Below are 16,032 nucleotides of genomic sequence, written 5' to 3'. Positions count from 1 at the left end.
AGATGATGGGATGGAGAAGAAGAAATGACAGCAAGGGGGGGTATGGCGATGGGGCTGAGGAAGCAAAATTACTTCGTGTTATTCCCCGAGCGATGCCTGGTGAAGCACCCGGGGTCCGCAGGATGCCGGCAGTGCTCTTCAAAGCGACCGGGGACTGCAGTATTGATCTCAAGTGGAAAATATGCAGTGATGTATAGTATAACCAGCCATCGGCCAGCCGGCAGGATGAAGGGAATCTTTCTTACAAAAGAAAATTGAGTGTAACAGCGGGTTGTAACGACTGCACTCGCCCGTTGATATTGCACGCGAGCTCTGCTTCGCTCAGTCTGATCCCAGCTCGCAGGAGGGGAATGAGGGAAGCAGAGCTACCGCCGCAACAAGCTGATGTCGGAGAGGGAAGAGGCACGTACGGCTCAATTAGGAACATCTGTCCCCCACCGCCTGTGCTGATGCCCGGGATCCTATCCCATCTCCAAAGCCTTCTGGAGAACATTGGAAGCCCAAAGATTTTCACCATTTCACTGTTACATCCCTATTTCAGGCCTTTTTGCAACCAAAAAATAAGAACGGGGAGGGGATTTTTGGCTTAGCAGCGGGGCCACAAAGAGGTGTTGTCAATGCAAGATTTTTGGGGCAAAGTGGGAGAATCCAGGATTACCACTGGAAGATGCCTGTTACCCACCAATAAACAAACGAAGCGTGGCTTCCCAAAGGCATACTTTGGGGAAAGCTCTTCATTTTCTGCGGTGGCTTCTGGAGGTGAAATGCTGGGGAGTGAGCAGAGGGGGCAGGAGGAGAAGCAGCATCTCTGAGAGCATCCACTGCACTTAGAATCATCGACTCACAGAACGGTTTGGGTGGGAAGGGACCCTTAAAGGTCATCTAGTCCAACCCCCTGCCATAGGCAGGGACATCTTCAACCAGATCAGGTTGCTCAGAGCCCCGTCCAACCTGACCTTGGATGTTTCCAGGGATGGGGCATCCACCACCTCTCTGGGCAACCTGGGCCAGTGTCTCACCACCCTCAGCGTAAACAATTTCTTCCTTATATCCAGTCTGAATCTGTCCTCTCTTAGCTCAAAACCATTACCCCTTGTCCTATTGCTACAGGCCCTGCTAAAAAGTCTGTCTCCATCTTTCTTCTAAGCCCTCTTTAAGTACTGGCAGGCTGCAATAAGGTCTCCCTGGAGACTTCTCTTCTCCAGGCTGAACAACCCCAGCTCTCTTAGCCTGTCCTCACAGCAGAGGTGCTCCAGCTTTCTGACCATTTTTGTGGCCCATGACGCCTGTTGGGACCCTTGAACACACGATGTTATAGCACAAAGACACTAAAGGGTACAGTTGAACGTGTTCAAGTGGGATGGGGGATGAGTAGCAGACAAAACAGCATCTGGATGAGTATTGCTGGATGGGACATCGCAGGCACCACTGATCAGCTCTTGGCTGATGGTAGACGAAGCACAGGTTGACTTGCTTGGCTGCAAACATAGTTTAGACCCTGGAGCTGAATTCTCCCCCATTTATTTCATCTGCTCAGGAGATAGTGGAGATGTCAGCATCTGGGCAGGTGCTCCTGATGGATGCTGGTGAGACATCCAGGGCAGCAGTCCCGCTGCGGGGTAAGTTCAGCCTTTCCCAGCCCCTGAACAGCAGCTATTTAACGAGATGAGCTGAAAAATAGCATCCTTCAGGCCAAGGAAATCAGAGCTGCGTAATAGTCTGCTTATCCCAGAGTCACCCTGCGCACTGTCTAGAATGAGAGAAGAAGCCAACAGGAAACGTAATTAAAGCAAAAAGAGAGGATTTAGATCAAAATTGCCAATTTGGCTCCGATTCTGAACTTCCCCAACTGGAGAAATTCAGATCTGCGAGTCTGATCTGGATGATTTATCAGGACGGCTTCTCTAAAGAGCAGGGCTCCCTGTCTCTTCCTCAGGTACAACCTTGGCCAAAATAAAATTAGAGGTTATTGAAAGCATCTCCTGGAGGTGCAGCGCCTGCCCTTCAAGCACATGAATTTCTCCAGACCCATGGACAAGGTGGTATTTTTAATTTCGCTCAGAGTGATGCCTTGGATTTCTTCCAAGTCCTGGTCAATCAAAAGCATCTCGGGGCTGCGTGGGGTTGAGCATCTTCTCTAGCAAAAGAGAAAAGCTCCTTGAGCAACCCCAGAAATGCCAAGGGAGGGCACGTGGCAGAAAAGCCGGAGCAGGAGGCGCGATGCAGCCGGCGAAGTTTGGGACTGACAGAATGACATTACGGAGAATATTCAGTTCCAGAATGAAGAAAAAAAAAAAAAACCTGCAAAAACTTTAGTAAAGATGATAATTGCTTTTATGAGAGCTGCCAAGGAGCTGTTGGCAAGGGACTGAAAATGAGGCAGAATAAAAGAGGAAGGGGAACAGTGCAGCGAAGAAATTAATAGTGGGAGTGGTGCCTTTTCACATTTAATTCTCCTTTTAAATTTACTCTTAGAAGGGGCTGTATTTTGGGGGAAGTCATAGATAGTGACACTTCCCAATTTGCTCTCCAAAGCAAGATTCAAAACCACTTGCCCTTGCCACATCCTTTGGAGGAAGGTAAATAAAATTATCCCCCTTTCAACACAAGGTGGTGAGAGCGAAGCCTCGGTCAGATCCGCAGGCTGAGGAAATTGGGGATCTTCAGGGATTCGCACCAGTTTCCCTCATCTGCCAATTTGCCCAGGAAAGCTTCGCTGCTGCTCCCAGGGCTCGGTGACAGCCGTGATGAAGAGCCAGGAGATGAATTGAGGAAATCTGAACTCCTGCTTCCTGCTACGAGCCAAACTCGCACCAATTTCAGTGGAAAATGGGGTCCCATGCACCCACCAGCCATATGCTCCCAAGGAACCCAGTCCAGCGTCTCCTGTGAACTGGTCCCAGTCCTTCAGAGGGGTCTGGGGAGTAGGAAACACTGGAGCCAGGAGTAAAGACCACTGCATGGACGTGACCTGTGGGAGTGCGGTAGATTTGATTTCCCCTGTGCCATCACCCGCTGCAACAAGGTGCAAAACATGCCGGAGGTGATTTGGCACCTGGTGCAAATGGAGGGGAGGTGGGTGGCTGTGCAGGAGTCAGGGAAATGGTGTATTGTCCATGAAACCAATGTCTTTGAAACTCCAAAATAGGGGTTCCCAGCATGTACAGGCTGTCCTGAGCAGTGTCGTGGGCATGGCAGAAATTCGGTGGGCTCTGGGTGTTCCCCTGAGCTCCTGGGTGGCTTTCCTTGTCTCGGGTCTGGTTCGCGTGGGAAGGTATTTGGCCCCAAGCTCCAAAACGCCCGGCTGCACCGCAGAGCTGCCACCACTGCTGCTCCCCGCACAGGCATCCCAGCACCGACCTTCGCTGGGCAGCAGTGGATTGATGGGATTTTAACAGCAAGAGCCACAATATTATCCCCAAAAGTAAGAAAACTCATCTACTGGCACAGTTCCATCTACATCAGCCTTCGTGAGTTCACTGGTGCCTTGTTTTTCACGCCCCTCTATAAAGCAGGTGCTCCAGCAAGTCTCTGCGATAGGGAATTTTCCTGGGATAAAGTGTTTTCCCTCACACATTTGTATTTTTAATTGCATAAACATAAAAATGAGCATGATTTTTATTGCCCTCAATGTACTAGCTTCCCCTAAAATACCAGCCAAGCTCTGGCAATGGGGTTCGTTAGCGGCACAAAGATTCATTCATAGCCATACGATTTCCTTTTTAGAATAAAATTTCAGGATTTTCTTGTCATTCTCCCATAGGTCACATAACTCGGAATACCACATGCCTGACGTCTTCAGCGATGATGACGGCTGCATCTTTCATCTGTTGTTTAACGGCGTCTGAGTCTGCTTATCTCATTATTATACCCAGCACGATGGTATCTAAGGCGGCTAAAAGAAAAACTACTCCATCCAAAGGGAAAATCTAAAATCAGGGCTTGTATAGACTGTTTCTAATCCACAGGATGTTCCTTTTCCATTCCACTAATGGTTTTAAATAGATGGGTTTTCTGGCCCAGGCATTAGCTACTAATGAAACAGCCCCATTATCTGCAAACATGGTGACGCTGGTTACTGGAGGATGGTGCAAGCGGATTGTACCGTTATCTTACATTCTGCTAATCCATGAGCCTAATATAAATTAGGGCATTTCTCAGTTTGCTTTCTCCTCCCTAGGGCTCCAAGGGGCAGTCTGAGTGCTGGGGACAACTCATACAGTTATGCTGACTCTGCCAGCCTCCTTTGAACCATGATATACATTTTTTAACCATGATATACAGATTTTTTTTTAGTAGGGCCTGTAGCAATAAGACAAGGGGTAACGGTTTTAAACTAAAAGAGGACAGATTCAGACTAGAAATAAGGAAGAGATTTTTTTACGCTGAGGGTGGTGAGACACTGGCCCAGGTTGCCCAGAGAGGTGGTCGATGCCCCATCCCTGGAACCATCCAAGGTCAGGTTGGACGGGGCTCTGAGCAACCTGATCTGGTTGAAGATGTCCCTGCTCGTGGCAGGGGGTTGGACTAGATGACCTTTAAAGTCCCTTCCCACCCAAACTATTCTGTGAGTCGATGATTCTATGATTAGATGATGGGAAAAGGGCTGGCACAAGGTTGGCGCTCCTGCCTTGGCTCCTGGCTGTCACCCTCCAACCTCCCACCCTCTTTTTACACCATCTAAAGAGATAACACCCTCCAGTAGCAGTGGAGAAGTCCTGCTGGGGGTCGTGATGCCCAGTTTGGGAGGTAGCGTTGCCCATTCCCTGGCAGAGGCAACCTGAACCTTGTAGCTCTCCCAAGGGCAAATGCCTTGTCAGAGCTGAAAACCCAAAGGAGTCTGGCTTGGAGATGCCTGTGCTGCTTGTCTTAGTGAAGCATCAAGCTGTTCAACCTGTGAGGGTGAAGGAGAGACTTGTGAACTGCAAACTCTTGGAGATTTTACTGATGTGGGCTGAATTATTAGCAGAAATCACATCAGTACACAGCCGCCTTTTATATTACCCCAGCATCTCTACTTTTGAGCTTTGCACCAGGTTTTTCTCCACCAAGGCAAAGCCCCAGTTTGCCTTTCCCAGGGGACGTGGGATGCCATGGGGTGCAGGCAGGGTGCTTCCTTGGGGGACTCCTCCTCCTCCACCTCCCCGCGGGTCGCTGCATCCCCTCTCTCCTTCTCAGCATCCCTCCTCTCGCAGCAGGGCTGCTGCCGGAGAGGGTGTGCAAATGCATGTCTGCTCACTCGCTACCGGATCGACTTCCTGTGGTTTTTACAAAAATGTATATACATTTATGGGTAATCCAGGAAGATTTTTCCTGCTTTGCCTTCTCTGCAGAGCATCACCTTACCTGCAGAACATCACCTCCCCTGTACATCAGTCCTGCAGAGAGGACCGGATGGAAATGGCTGCGTTTTGCCCCTCCTGCTCATGTTAATTCTGATGAGGCTGGCTATGAAATAAAGGGTTATCCTTTCCCAGGTGGTGCCTGCAGGTCGCTGCTCCCCTCTGCCAGGTGCAGCCCCAGGAGCATCCCAGAGGCTGCCGGCACCGGCCCTGCCCGTGGCACAGCGCCCAACACCGTCTCCACGCCGGGCTGGGGTCCTCCTCCTTCTCGGCTTGCACCTATGATTTATTACAGCCGCTCTTTCATCTACAGAAATCAGTGAAATTCACGGTTGCGTGGGCAAACTATCTGCTGCAAAATCCAGCTCTCCCCATGGAGCTGCAGAAACCAGAGCTTCGTTTTGCACCTAAAGAATTGCATTTGTCATTACAGCTGCCAAGAAAAAGTAAGAAAAGTAAGAAAAATAAGTAGGAATGAAAGACCTGTTTTACAGTGAGCACAATCAATCACAGGAACAACCTCCCCAGGGATGTGGTGGGGTCCCCATCGCTGCAGGTTTTCAAGACTTGACTGGACAGGGTGCTAGATAATCCCGTCTAGGCTTCCTTTCCCTGGGCCAGATGATCTTTCCAGGTCCCTTCCAGCCTGGGCTGTTCTATGTTCTATGGATCTATGATCTCCTAGGCATGAATTTGTCTAATATGAGTCCTTGCTTCTTGTAACTCAGCCTCTAGCCTTTAGCAGGTCAAGTATTCACAAACTATACTCTTTGCAAGCTGTGATTTACACCAGTTCTATATTAATATGAGGTTTGCATCAATTTAACTATATCAGAGTGGCTGTGCTAATGCTAAAGTCCTCAGTCCAGATAAGGTCTGCCCAGCAGTGCTGATAGTCCAAAACAGTGGCTTTGGCAAAACTTTGAATCATGCCCATTTAATTGTGCAGCCCGACAGCTCTAAAACCAATGACTTAAGTCAGTACTATTAGCTAATTTGGCAGATAACACAGTATTAACTTCAGGAAAGGAGGGAAGATTAAGGAATTTCAGCAAAAGCAGGAAAGCTCAGTGAAAGAAGCAGAAAGCAAAGAGCTGTGTGTTGGAAGGAGCTCCCGAAGTGCCGTGTGTCTGCAGGGAAACAAAGCGGATTTGGGCATGAAAAGCTGAAAGTAGCTTTTATACACTAAGCCGCCTGCCGCCAAGATTTCTATATCTCTTTTCACTTATCATCCATTGACTTGGATCTTAGGGATAATATTTTAGCTCCTGAACCTGTTCCCAGTGATTTTATGTTTGACGAAGGTCCTACTGCCTTTGGTGGGAGAGAATCAGACCTTCCACAATAGAACACTGTTATTTTAGGTTTTGTAAGGGACCATGTCGCCGTACACCCATTAAACAAAGAAAAGCAATACATAGGATCACCAAGAGAGGGAGAATTGAATGTCCTCTTCCTCTGACCTCCAGTTCTGTCTTCAAGTTACCTGTATTTTTGGAAATACCGCTACGATCAGGTGGCAAAGACATTGGTGCAGTTTGCCTGTGCACGCTTGCAGAGGAGGTTCGAGGCAAGCCGGGCTCTCTGCCTCCCTTGCTGGCTTGTTTCTACTCAGAATTCAGCAACTGGAGAACTATTATTGGATATTTCATACATAGCAGATGGCTCTGCATTTGCTGAATCCTAAATGAAAATCACTAAGCCAGCAAGAAAATAATATTCCATTTTTCACTGTCCTTGGACTTGCTGTGGTCTCTCTGGGAAGAAAGCAGAGCTTCCCTGGGGATGCCAGCCGCACGATTCGAGAAGTGCTGTGACTATGAGAACAAAAGGGATGGAAGAAATAATAAGTATTTCTCTGACGTGAAATGTTAGATTAATTTGTCATCTGCATGGGCAGAGAGAGCGCTGCATGGCTGTAGCAGCAGTAGTTCTCTGATGTAGAAGATCAAGTACAAAGATGAGAAATCAAACCTCTAAGGGAACAGGGAGGTAGAGTTAAAAAAACCAAGAAACCAACAAAAAAGAACCTGAGACGTGCCGGGGAGAAATCCTGACACAGAGAAAAGTTTCTCCCCTGAGCTAAGGAGCAACATTTTGATGCCAGGATCTTAAAACACTATGCAAATACAAATTAAACCTTGTAATCTGCTACTTCACTAAGTATTGTTATCCTCAGTTCTATCAGTGAGGAGACAGACACAGGCAAGTTCAGCGACTTTCTCAGACTTTAAAGTCACGTCTGCAGCCTAGCCATGTCCACCATTCCCATCCCCAGCTCCCAGCTCTGTCCTTCCAATGCAAAATCTGCCTGGCTTCTGCAAGCATATTCCTCAGCCCTTCACAGCAAGAAAATACCATGAGGGCCCTCCCAGGACAAACTCTGCCTTCCTTTGCTGAGCAAAGCATGAAGAACCTCTTCCCCTCCCTCCCAGCATAAACACATGTGTAAATGGGTATGGCAAAATCCTGAAGACCCAAGCCCTGTACTCTTAGTTTAGGTAATATCCTCTGGCATAACTCTCTAGCACCAGAATTTCCCCAATTACCCCAAACCGTGTTTATCAAGATGTTTTCAACAGTTGCACAAAATTTTGGGACAAAGAAACATTTGATATATGGATATTTCCAACTGTATGGTGCTGGTTTTATAATCTGTATTTTATATGCTATTTTATAGTCTATTTATAGAATCATTTAGGTTGGAAAAGAGCTTTAAGATCATCGAGTCCAACTGTAATTAATTTTTACTTTGTAGCCAACGTAACATCAACGTGCACTTTCCCATGAGGAGGTGTCATATCAGTAATGGAAGCGCATCAACCTTTGCCTACAGTATTTTCTCTGTCTTTTCAGCAAGGTAGACCCTGCAAAAATGGCCTATACAGAGTAAGGTTATGCTTTCTAAGAAGCCAATCAACAACTATAATACCAGCATCCATGGCCTCTTGGCAGATCTTCCCAACAGTGGGGTTAACCCAGCCAGCTTTTCAGGAGGAGAAAGAAGATGATGTGCAACTTCCAAGAGCATCTCACCTCCTCCCAGTCTGCTGTTGGTAGTGCTGCCTGATTTGTTTGCAAGGGCAGAGCCAAAACCACTAACAAAACTTGCATTCAAAAAATTGAATAAAGAAGTGGAAAGTCTCCATAAAAATAAAGAATCGCTTTATGGTCCCTGTGGGCTTTCCTTCTTTTTCTCTTCCTATTCTCCACTTTTTTGTTGTTGCAATTTTCCTCATTTAATGTGTTTTCTTCAGACTGGTTTTCATCCCTCTGCTTCTTTAAAATGCTCTCCATGAGATGCAGTTCTTTTCCTACTGACCATGAATTCTTCCTGTTTCTCACTATTTCTTTTCTCCACTCTCTTTTGCCTCTGTCCTCCTTTGAGTCTCTACCAACAGAGTGCCCAAATGCCTCCCAATCATTTCCAAATCCATCCTTACAACAACACCCCCATGGAAGAGAAATTCTGTTGCCACCATTTTGCAGACTAAGGTGTGCGGCTTAGAGGAATCGAGGCAGGGATTTGTGTCCGCTGGTGTTAAGACGCCTGGTGGTGGGGTGGAAATTAGAGACCTGGCTGCACAGGGAAGAGCCAAGACAGATCCCAAGGGGACAGCTTGCCCAGGGGCTCTGGGCGTTGAAGGTGGATGGGGCAACTTGCTTAGGAAGCCTGGGTGCTGCAGTGAGTGCTAAAATGAGACGGGATGGATCCAGGCATACACAACTACCCCGGATCACACAGAGTTTCTGCTTTTAAATGAAGACATGATCTCCAGTTTCTCCTCTCCCTACTACTTCTCCTTATTCCCAGGGTTCTTCCAATCTGACTTTTATTTCTCCGTCTTCCTCTCTGTTGCAGTCATTCCCCTTCAATATGGACATGGCGTGGTTTCTTTCTGCACCACTAAGGTCTTTTCTTTCCTCCTTCTGAACTGATGTTTCCTTGTCCTTCCCTTTTTCTTGGTCTCCCAACAGCTCACCTGCACGCTTGCATGGCAGCACAGCGCTGGCTCTCCCGAAGTCAGGGAGCTGGAATCCTGCATTAAAAAGCTGTTAGGAGACTAGAAACAAAAAGTAGAAATAAATGTTTGTTTTTCATCTTGACTACAAGGCTAACATTACTGCTACTTAGGATTCTGCAGTGTGTCTAGATTTTAATGCATTTATTAAAAGCCTGATTGGGAGAGGTGCAGTAAAGATAGGATTTGCAGGTGAGGCTCGGTTCAGCAGTGTCTAGAGAAAACACAAAGGTGTTTTTCAAAGGAATCAATGCAAATCAAATCAGCCACAACATGGTGGCAGGTAACGTTGGTGAGAACTGCAATGGAATATGCACTGGGAGAAAAACTACTCTTCAGCTACATCTTTGAGGAAAAGGACAAGCACATCATTGTAGACAGCTCTGTGAAGAGCTCTGCTCAGTAAGCAATTTGGTAGAAAACAAGCAAGCAAATTCTTTGGTTACACAAAAGATAGTACATAGAGGAATCATATATAGCGTCTTTGTGGAAACTCACAGCTGCATGTCTCAAATGGGGTATTGCTGGACTGGAGGGGATTCAGAGCTGCCCATGGCAATGAGCATGATCCCCCTAACAATATTAAATAGTACGCGAGGGCAAACCGATGCTATTTCGTTACGAGACGAGAACAAAAGATGATATTTAGGCCCAACTAGGACAATTACAGGATGCTAAGCTAACTGCAGTGCAGCTATGGCTTTGGGTGACCAACTCTTAAACTAACTTCATAGAAAGATTTCTTGCTGACTGTTAGTTTGCTAACACTTTAGCTCCTCACTCTATTTGTTGCAACTCAGTAGTAAGTTTACTCAAGGGATCCTATACTAGATGGTCTTGGCTGTACCAGAGGGTGAATGCTGCATGTGTTTTACCTCTTTTTCTGCATTAGAGACATTACACACACATTTCACTGCGGGGGGGTGTCAGCTATTTGATGTGACCCCCACCAAAGGGGATACAGAGAAACAACATAAACAGAGCTCTCATCTCCTGTGTCACGTATCTGAGAATCATTAACTACTAGTTGGTGCCACACACAAGTAGTTATTCCCTCAGCAGGAGCGCAAGATCTTTCAGACCGTATTTAGTAGGACCTATTTAATTCCATTTTCACAGTGTATTTCTAAATCTGTCACTACACTGTTCCCAAACTATTGAGCTTTAATATTGACCAGCCATAGTGACTGATAAATCATTTGGGGTAATGTGAGTGCAGTTTGCCCAGACATACATTTTCTGGCAGTCATTTTTTTTTTGTATGCGTAATACCTTAGCTCACATCCCTTAATAATGTGGTCCCATTTCATTTCCGGGATTGGAACTTAAATCAACCTGGACATCAGTTTTTACATAATATATGTTTATGGTGATAGGTATTTTTGTGGTAAGAGGCCATTGCTGAGAGATCCTACTGAGCTATCAGTAGTCTCAACAGCAAACAGTTGCATTTAGGAACAAGCTGTAGTAATGCTAAAAATACTCTCCAGTTTTAATCCTTCTTATTGTAAAAAAAATACAAATTTCTTTTGCTTTTGGTCCATATTTTATGATCGCAATATGACTTCATTAAATTTTCATTCGATTCCTAAATTTGACATTTGCTGTCACTGAACATGATGTGTAGTACCTCCTAATTTAGGCAGTTCTTGGTTAGAGTTTCTATAACGAAGGAGTTAAAAACTTTCAGCTCATAAAACAGTATCACTTAGGCCTCTCGCAACGTTGTATACCATTACACCCAAACCAGTTGTGAGTTCATGCTGTAAATTTCCTTTACTTAGGGGCCACATTTTTGCTGGACTTTGCCATCGAAAAAAATCTAAATATTTTTTGTGATCCAACAGCAGGGCACCCTGCTGCCTTGTTGCCACTGAGGGGAAGTCTTGTATTGCTAAACCTCCGGGTTTCTTTTTCTCAGGAAGGATCCCTGATTTCAAAAGGAGAAAGCCATGATCTAAACATGCCTCATTCCTGGTTTCAGTTACCACTGTATTCTGGGATTTTACATTCAGTTTAACCTTAGGTTGTGGTATTCTCCATTCACGTATCTCAGGTCACTTAGATGTCCAAGCTCCAATATAATTCCTCTCATTTACACTAATATTTCAACCAGTTGGAATAAGGATAACCTCTCCAAGTTAGGTTATTACCATTTTTAACCCTCCCATCGTACCTTCCAGAAACTCAGAAACTGCAGCACCCTGAAGTGTTAACAATGTTAGTGATCCATTGCAACAACTTTGTCACCATCAAAGCAGTGGAAGGGGTTAGAATTACCAGTAGGAGGAGGCACCTTCACCAACAGAAACAGTTGCCCATGTTTGACATTGGAATTGCTTTCAAATTTTCCCGGCCCTTGCTCTGTTCCAGTTCCTTTCTCGCTTCTGACTTCAGCTATAGCAGTTGACCAAAAAGTTATTAACTATACACAAATGGTGAAAGAAAAACAATTAAAGCAGAGAAAGCCAACATTTAATATTCAATGGCTCTTTGTTCTTCTTCTGCGCTACCTGTGGAGGACAAAATGGAGAACATTTTGTTCATGATCTATGAATTTCAGGTTGTGACAAGGGTACCCATCCTCCCTTTGTACTTTGTTGATTTGAAATGACAAAGAGCTCATCCCCTTTAACTACAAACACTGCTTCCCATTTATCCTGCATTTTGTACTCCTGAAGCACCACCTTTACCTCTTTCTTCTCTCCTTGACTGCTTCCCCTGTTTTCTCCTGCATTTCTAATCACTTCTGGTGCATCTGTTATCCAGGTTAACGCATCTGCCTCTGCAGGGGTCTCTGGTACAGCTAAGGACCTAATTAACTGCAGAGGATTTCATGGAGGCCAGGAGCTTAGCAGACCCCAGGCAGGCTGAGGCATTTTTGAGGTTAACAAGATACCCAGGACCCTCGTAGAGAAGGCCAACAAAGTTTTTTGGAAAAAATGTTTTTTCTTCCTCCTCGTGCTTCAAGGTGCAGTGCCCCTCCTAACGGTTAGGCAAGGGGAAAGATTTTGTGTTAAACCTCTATCGACAGGGACAGACGCAACAGAAACCTGGTGATTGCCGTGGTGGTGGGAGCACTGGTGGTGGTACCCGCGACGATTCAGGATCCCCAGTGAGCGGGGAAGTTGCTGTGGTAGCATCAGCCCTCTTCCCTCTTCCTAACGCATTGAGCGGGCGGAGATGGAGGCGAGGCGTAGGAGCAGGAATCTGCTGTTGCGTGCTGTTAGAAACAACGGAGTGAAGTAGATGGACTGACAGGTCTGTCTAACGGCGGCAGGTCTTGTGTGCCTCACGGAGCTACTCATGGGTTTAAACGTAAGCACTTAAGTGCCTATTGGCTGCATGAGGGCTTTAGTGCTCTTCAAACTAGTGAAGCAGATGATACTTCAAAGGCATTAAAAGTAGGTTAAGGAAAAGTATTTCACAGACTGAGTAGATATCTGAATAAAACTGACAGTCTTTAAGTGCAGATGAGTAAATAGAGGGGGTTCTCAGTGGGATCATCTCTACAGGGTTAGAGAATAGCTCTGCTTTATTCCCTGTTCAGCACTTGGTCTCTCTGGCGTGATTGCCAAAAAAGGACAAGTTATACCAACTCTGATGGGAGTTATCATTCCACTTACCAACAGACTGAAACAATCAATTCTTTTTTATGCAGGCCACCTAAAAGCCAACGACAAAAAAATACCATCAGGAAAGAATGAGAAAATACTCTTTTCTTCTATATTCAGTTTTATCCAATTAGCCAAGCACATTACAAGCAGGGTTGAATCGCAAACACAGGCACTGATACCGAGGTGATCTGACCCAGCACAGCTGACCTGTGCAAGGGCTTGGTACCTTCACCTGGCTGACAGGAGCTGTTTAACCCTTACCCCTTAACCCTTAATCATCTAGAACCAACTCCTTCACATCTGATGAGTCCACTTTAAAAGGCTCTGAGGCATATTTAAATGCATTTAAAAATATATTTACTTCTGTGATTAGTAATACTTGAGATGACTAAAACCGAAAAAGTGTTATTTCCCCATCCCCTTTTATTTAGCCTTTTGCTCAGATGAGATACGGAAATGAGGTGACATGATTTCCCTTTAGACTTTATAATCAGCCACACTATTTTAATAATCTAAATTTAGGTACACTTTCTGTTTCTTAAATGCTAGTACAATGCAGCAGTGTTTTGGTTGCAGGCTCCACAGGAAGACGTTTCAAAAGCCAACAAACACAATCACCACAATTTTTAAAATTATTATTATTATTATTCCTTTCAAATGTCTTGAAATATTTCTACCAACGTGAAGTTTTGTAAATCTTTTAACAAGTAATTTAATTTCTGACCTTAAGCTGTCTAATGTTGGGCATTAAAAACCAGCTTTTAAAAAATGCTCTGAATTAGCTTGAGCAACTTTTTCAACTCATAAGAGATCAGCAGATCCACATGGTCTGCTCTAGCAATCCATCAGCACTAAGTACCATGCGTGGTAGTATATTTTTGCAAAGCCTGGTATTCTTTGTGGCAGTAAGTACAAAGCTTTGATATCACCGACTTGAAAACAACAGGGTTCTGTGTAAACATGTGTCATCCAAAATGAGTAAACCTACGTGTAACAGGCAGTATTTCTTAGTTCGCGTAACACTACAACCTCCTATTTGCAACCAGCTGTGTCATTAACTCGTCCAGCATTATAAGGAATGGAGTATTTATCCTATGAAAGATAGGAATTATTAATAGTAACACTAATAACTTTAGTTAAGTACATAAATATAAACACATTATTAATCATTAACAGAAATCAGCCCATTAATAATGCTTCAAAGCTCTCTAGGAGAGGAACTGTAGGAAACTGAGATTTCCTCTGTATTTTAAATTTGGCCACTTGTCCTCTATCTTTATTAAACAAAAAAGCGATTGTTTAGGAAAAAAATCTGTTGCTATTTTGTATGGCTGTCCCTCTTTTGACACCATCTGTGGTCAGATTAAATACTGAGATCTGAATCAACATCTCTGTGTTTAATCTCTTGTTGATACTTCTGCAGATTGAGAGGTACAAAAATGATTACAGGGGGCTGGTCAGTCGTACAAGTTTGAGTTATGCCAGTGCCATCTTAATTAATTTCTTAAGTCAAATGTAAATATGACCCTGGAACGTGGAATTTGTTCTCAGAGCTCTAATAAAAGCACAAAAGCTTTCTATGTGGTTCAACATGGCATTAGAAGTGTTTGCAACATACCCCTGGACCCTCTGCAACTTCTGAAGCTGAAATTAAAGTATGCCGCATTTCCTGCAGGACATTAACTGTTTTCCTTTTAATTGTTTACAATTTGCTCTCTGTTGTGCCTGTGCTTGGAGCTGATACTGCAAAAAGGCAGTGACAAATCCGAAGCGGTTGCTTTGCAGCCAGGAAAGCAGAAGAAACGTGCACAGGAGGCTTTTCTACTGACAGGCAATAACTCTGCCGTAAAAGACCCAGCAAAGTTACAAACCACATACTTTTGCCCTTGCATCGAGCATAAAATAGGTCACGGCAGAGAGACGCTGTGGCTTTAAGTATTGCCCGGCCTGAGCCGGATTATCATTAGGTTACGTAACTGCTGATGAGCTGCTTTTCATTAAGGCTTCCCCGAGTGGTGCTGGGAGCAGGCGCTGGCTCCAACAACCATCCTGGGGAAGGATTTCCTCCCAGGAGTGCCGCCGCTCTCATCTCAGCCCTGCAGACTGCAGCTAGGCCAAGGTGCTTGCAAGAACCGGCATGGGCTAAGTGGGTGTCTGAATGCGAAACAACTCATTAACCTTAATGGGGTTGTGTATTAATTTCGGCTGAAGCGTGTTTGCAAAGTTGTAAAAGTAAGAGGTTCGGAAAAGGTGTTAAATCAGTGTGTTAAAAGTGTCCTGCTCTTGGCTAGGAGCTTTTTTTTTTAGTGAAATGCACCCTCTGCTGTGTAAAAACCCAAACCTTTGTATCTTTTGGTGGTCTTGAACACTAGCAAAAAGGCTGTCGCACAGGAAATGATGGCAAAACGCTGCAGCGACAACATAGCCCACCTGCACCTGAGACCTGAGGAGGTGGGAAAAAAATTAAAACAATCATATTCTCATGCATGCTCCGAAGCACCACGTAGCGTCCAGGTAGTACCTTCAGGTGCCGAAGTGCTTGTGTCCATTGCTCTGTCTCATCTCAGGATCAGCTGGAGGACAAAGGGTGTTTGTCCTCAGGTCACAATTCTTCCACGTGCTGGCTTGTCGTGGGTTGACCCTGGCTGGACACCAGGTGCCCGCCAAAGCCGCACTATCACTCCCCTCCTCAGCTGGACAGGGGAGAGAAAATATAATGAAAGGCTTGTGGGTCGAGATACGGACAGGGAGAGATCACTCACTAATTACCATCGTGGGCAAAACAGACTTGACTTGGGGAAAAATTAATTTATTGCCAATCAAATCAGAGCAGGATAATGAGAAACAAAACCAAATCTTAAAACACCTTCTCCCCACCCCTCCCTTCTCCTGGGCTCAACTCCACTCCCGATTTTCTCCACCTCCTCCCCCTCAGTGGCGCAGGGGGACAGGGAATGGGGGTTGCAGTCAGTTCATCACACGTTGTCTCTGCCGCTCCTTCCTCCTCAGGGGCAGAACTCCTCACTCGTCCCCTGCTCTGGTGTGGGGTCC

General features: G+C 45.4%; 1 long non-coding RNA gene across 1 annotated transcript; it reads right to left on the bottom strand.

Annotated features, from left to right (window-relative positions):
• Nucleotides 1-8,078: 8,078 nt before the first annotated feature.
• Nucleotides 8,079-14,761, bottom strand: LOC115351419. Its single transcript, XR_003926798.2, has 3 exons — nucleotides 14,600-14,761; nucleotides 12,991-13,030; nucleotides 8,079-9,406 (listed from the first exon to the last, which is right to left on the bottom strand). It is a non-coding gene; the product is annotated as an uncharacterized LOC115351419 (long non-coding RNA).
• Nucleotides 14,762-16,032: the final 1,271 nt, after the last annotated feature.

This window comes from Aquila chrysaetos, chromosome 15 (assembly GCF_900496995.4).
Source record: "Aquila chrysaetos chrysaetos chromosome 15, bAquChr1.4, whole genome shotgun sequence".
In the NCBI taxonomy this organism is placed as follows: Eukaryota; Metazoa; Chordata; class Aves; order Accipitriformes; family Accipitridae; genus Aquila; species Aquila chrysaetos.
The sequence above is the reverse complement of the archived record's forward strand: the minus strand, read 5'-3'. Positions and strand labels throughout refer to the sequence as shown.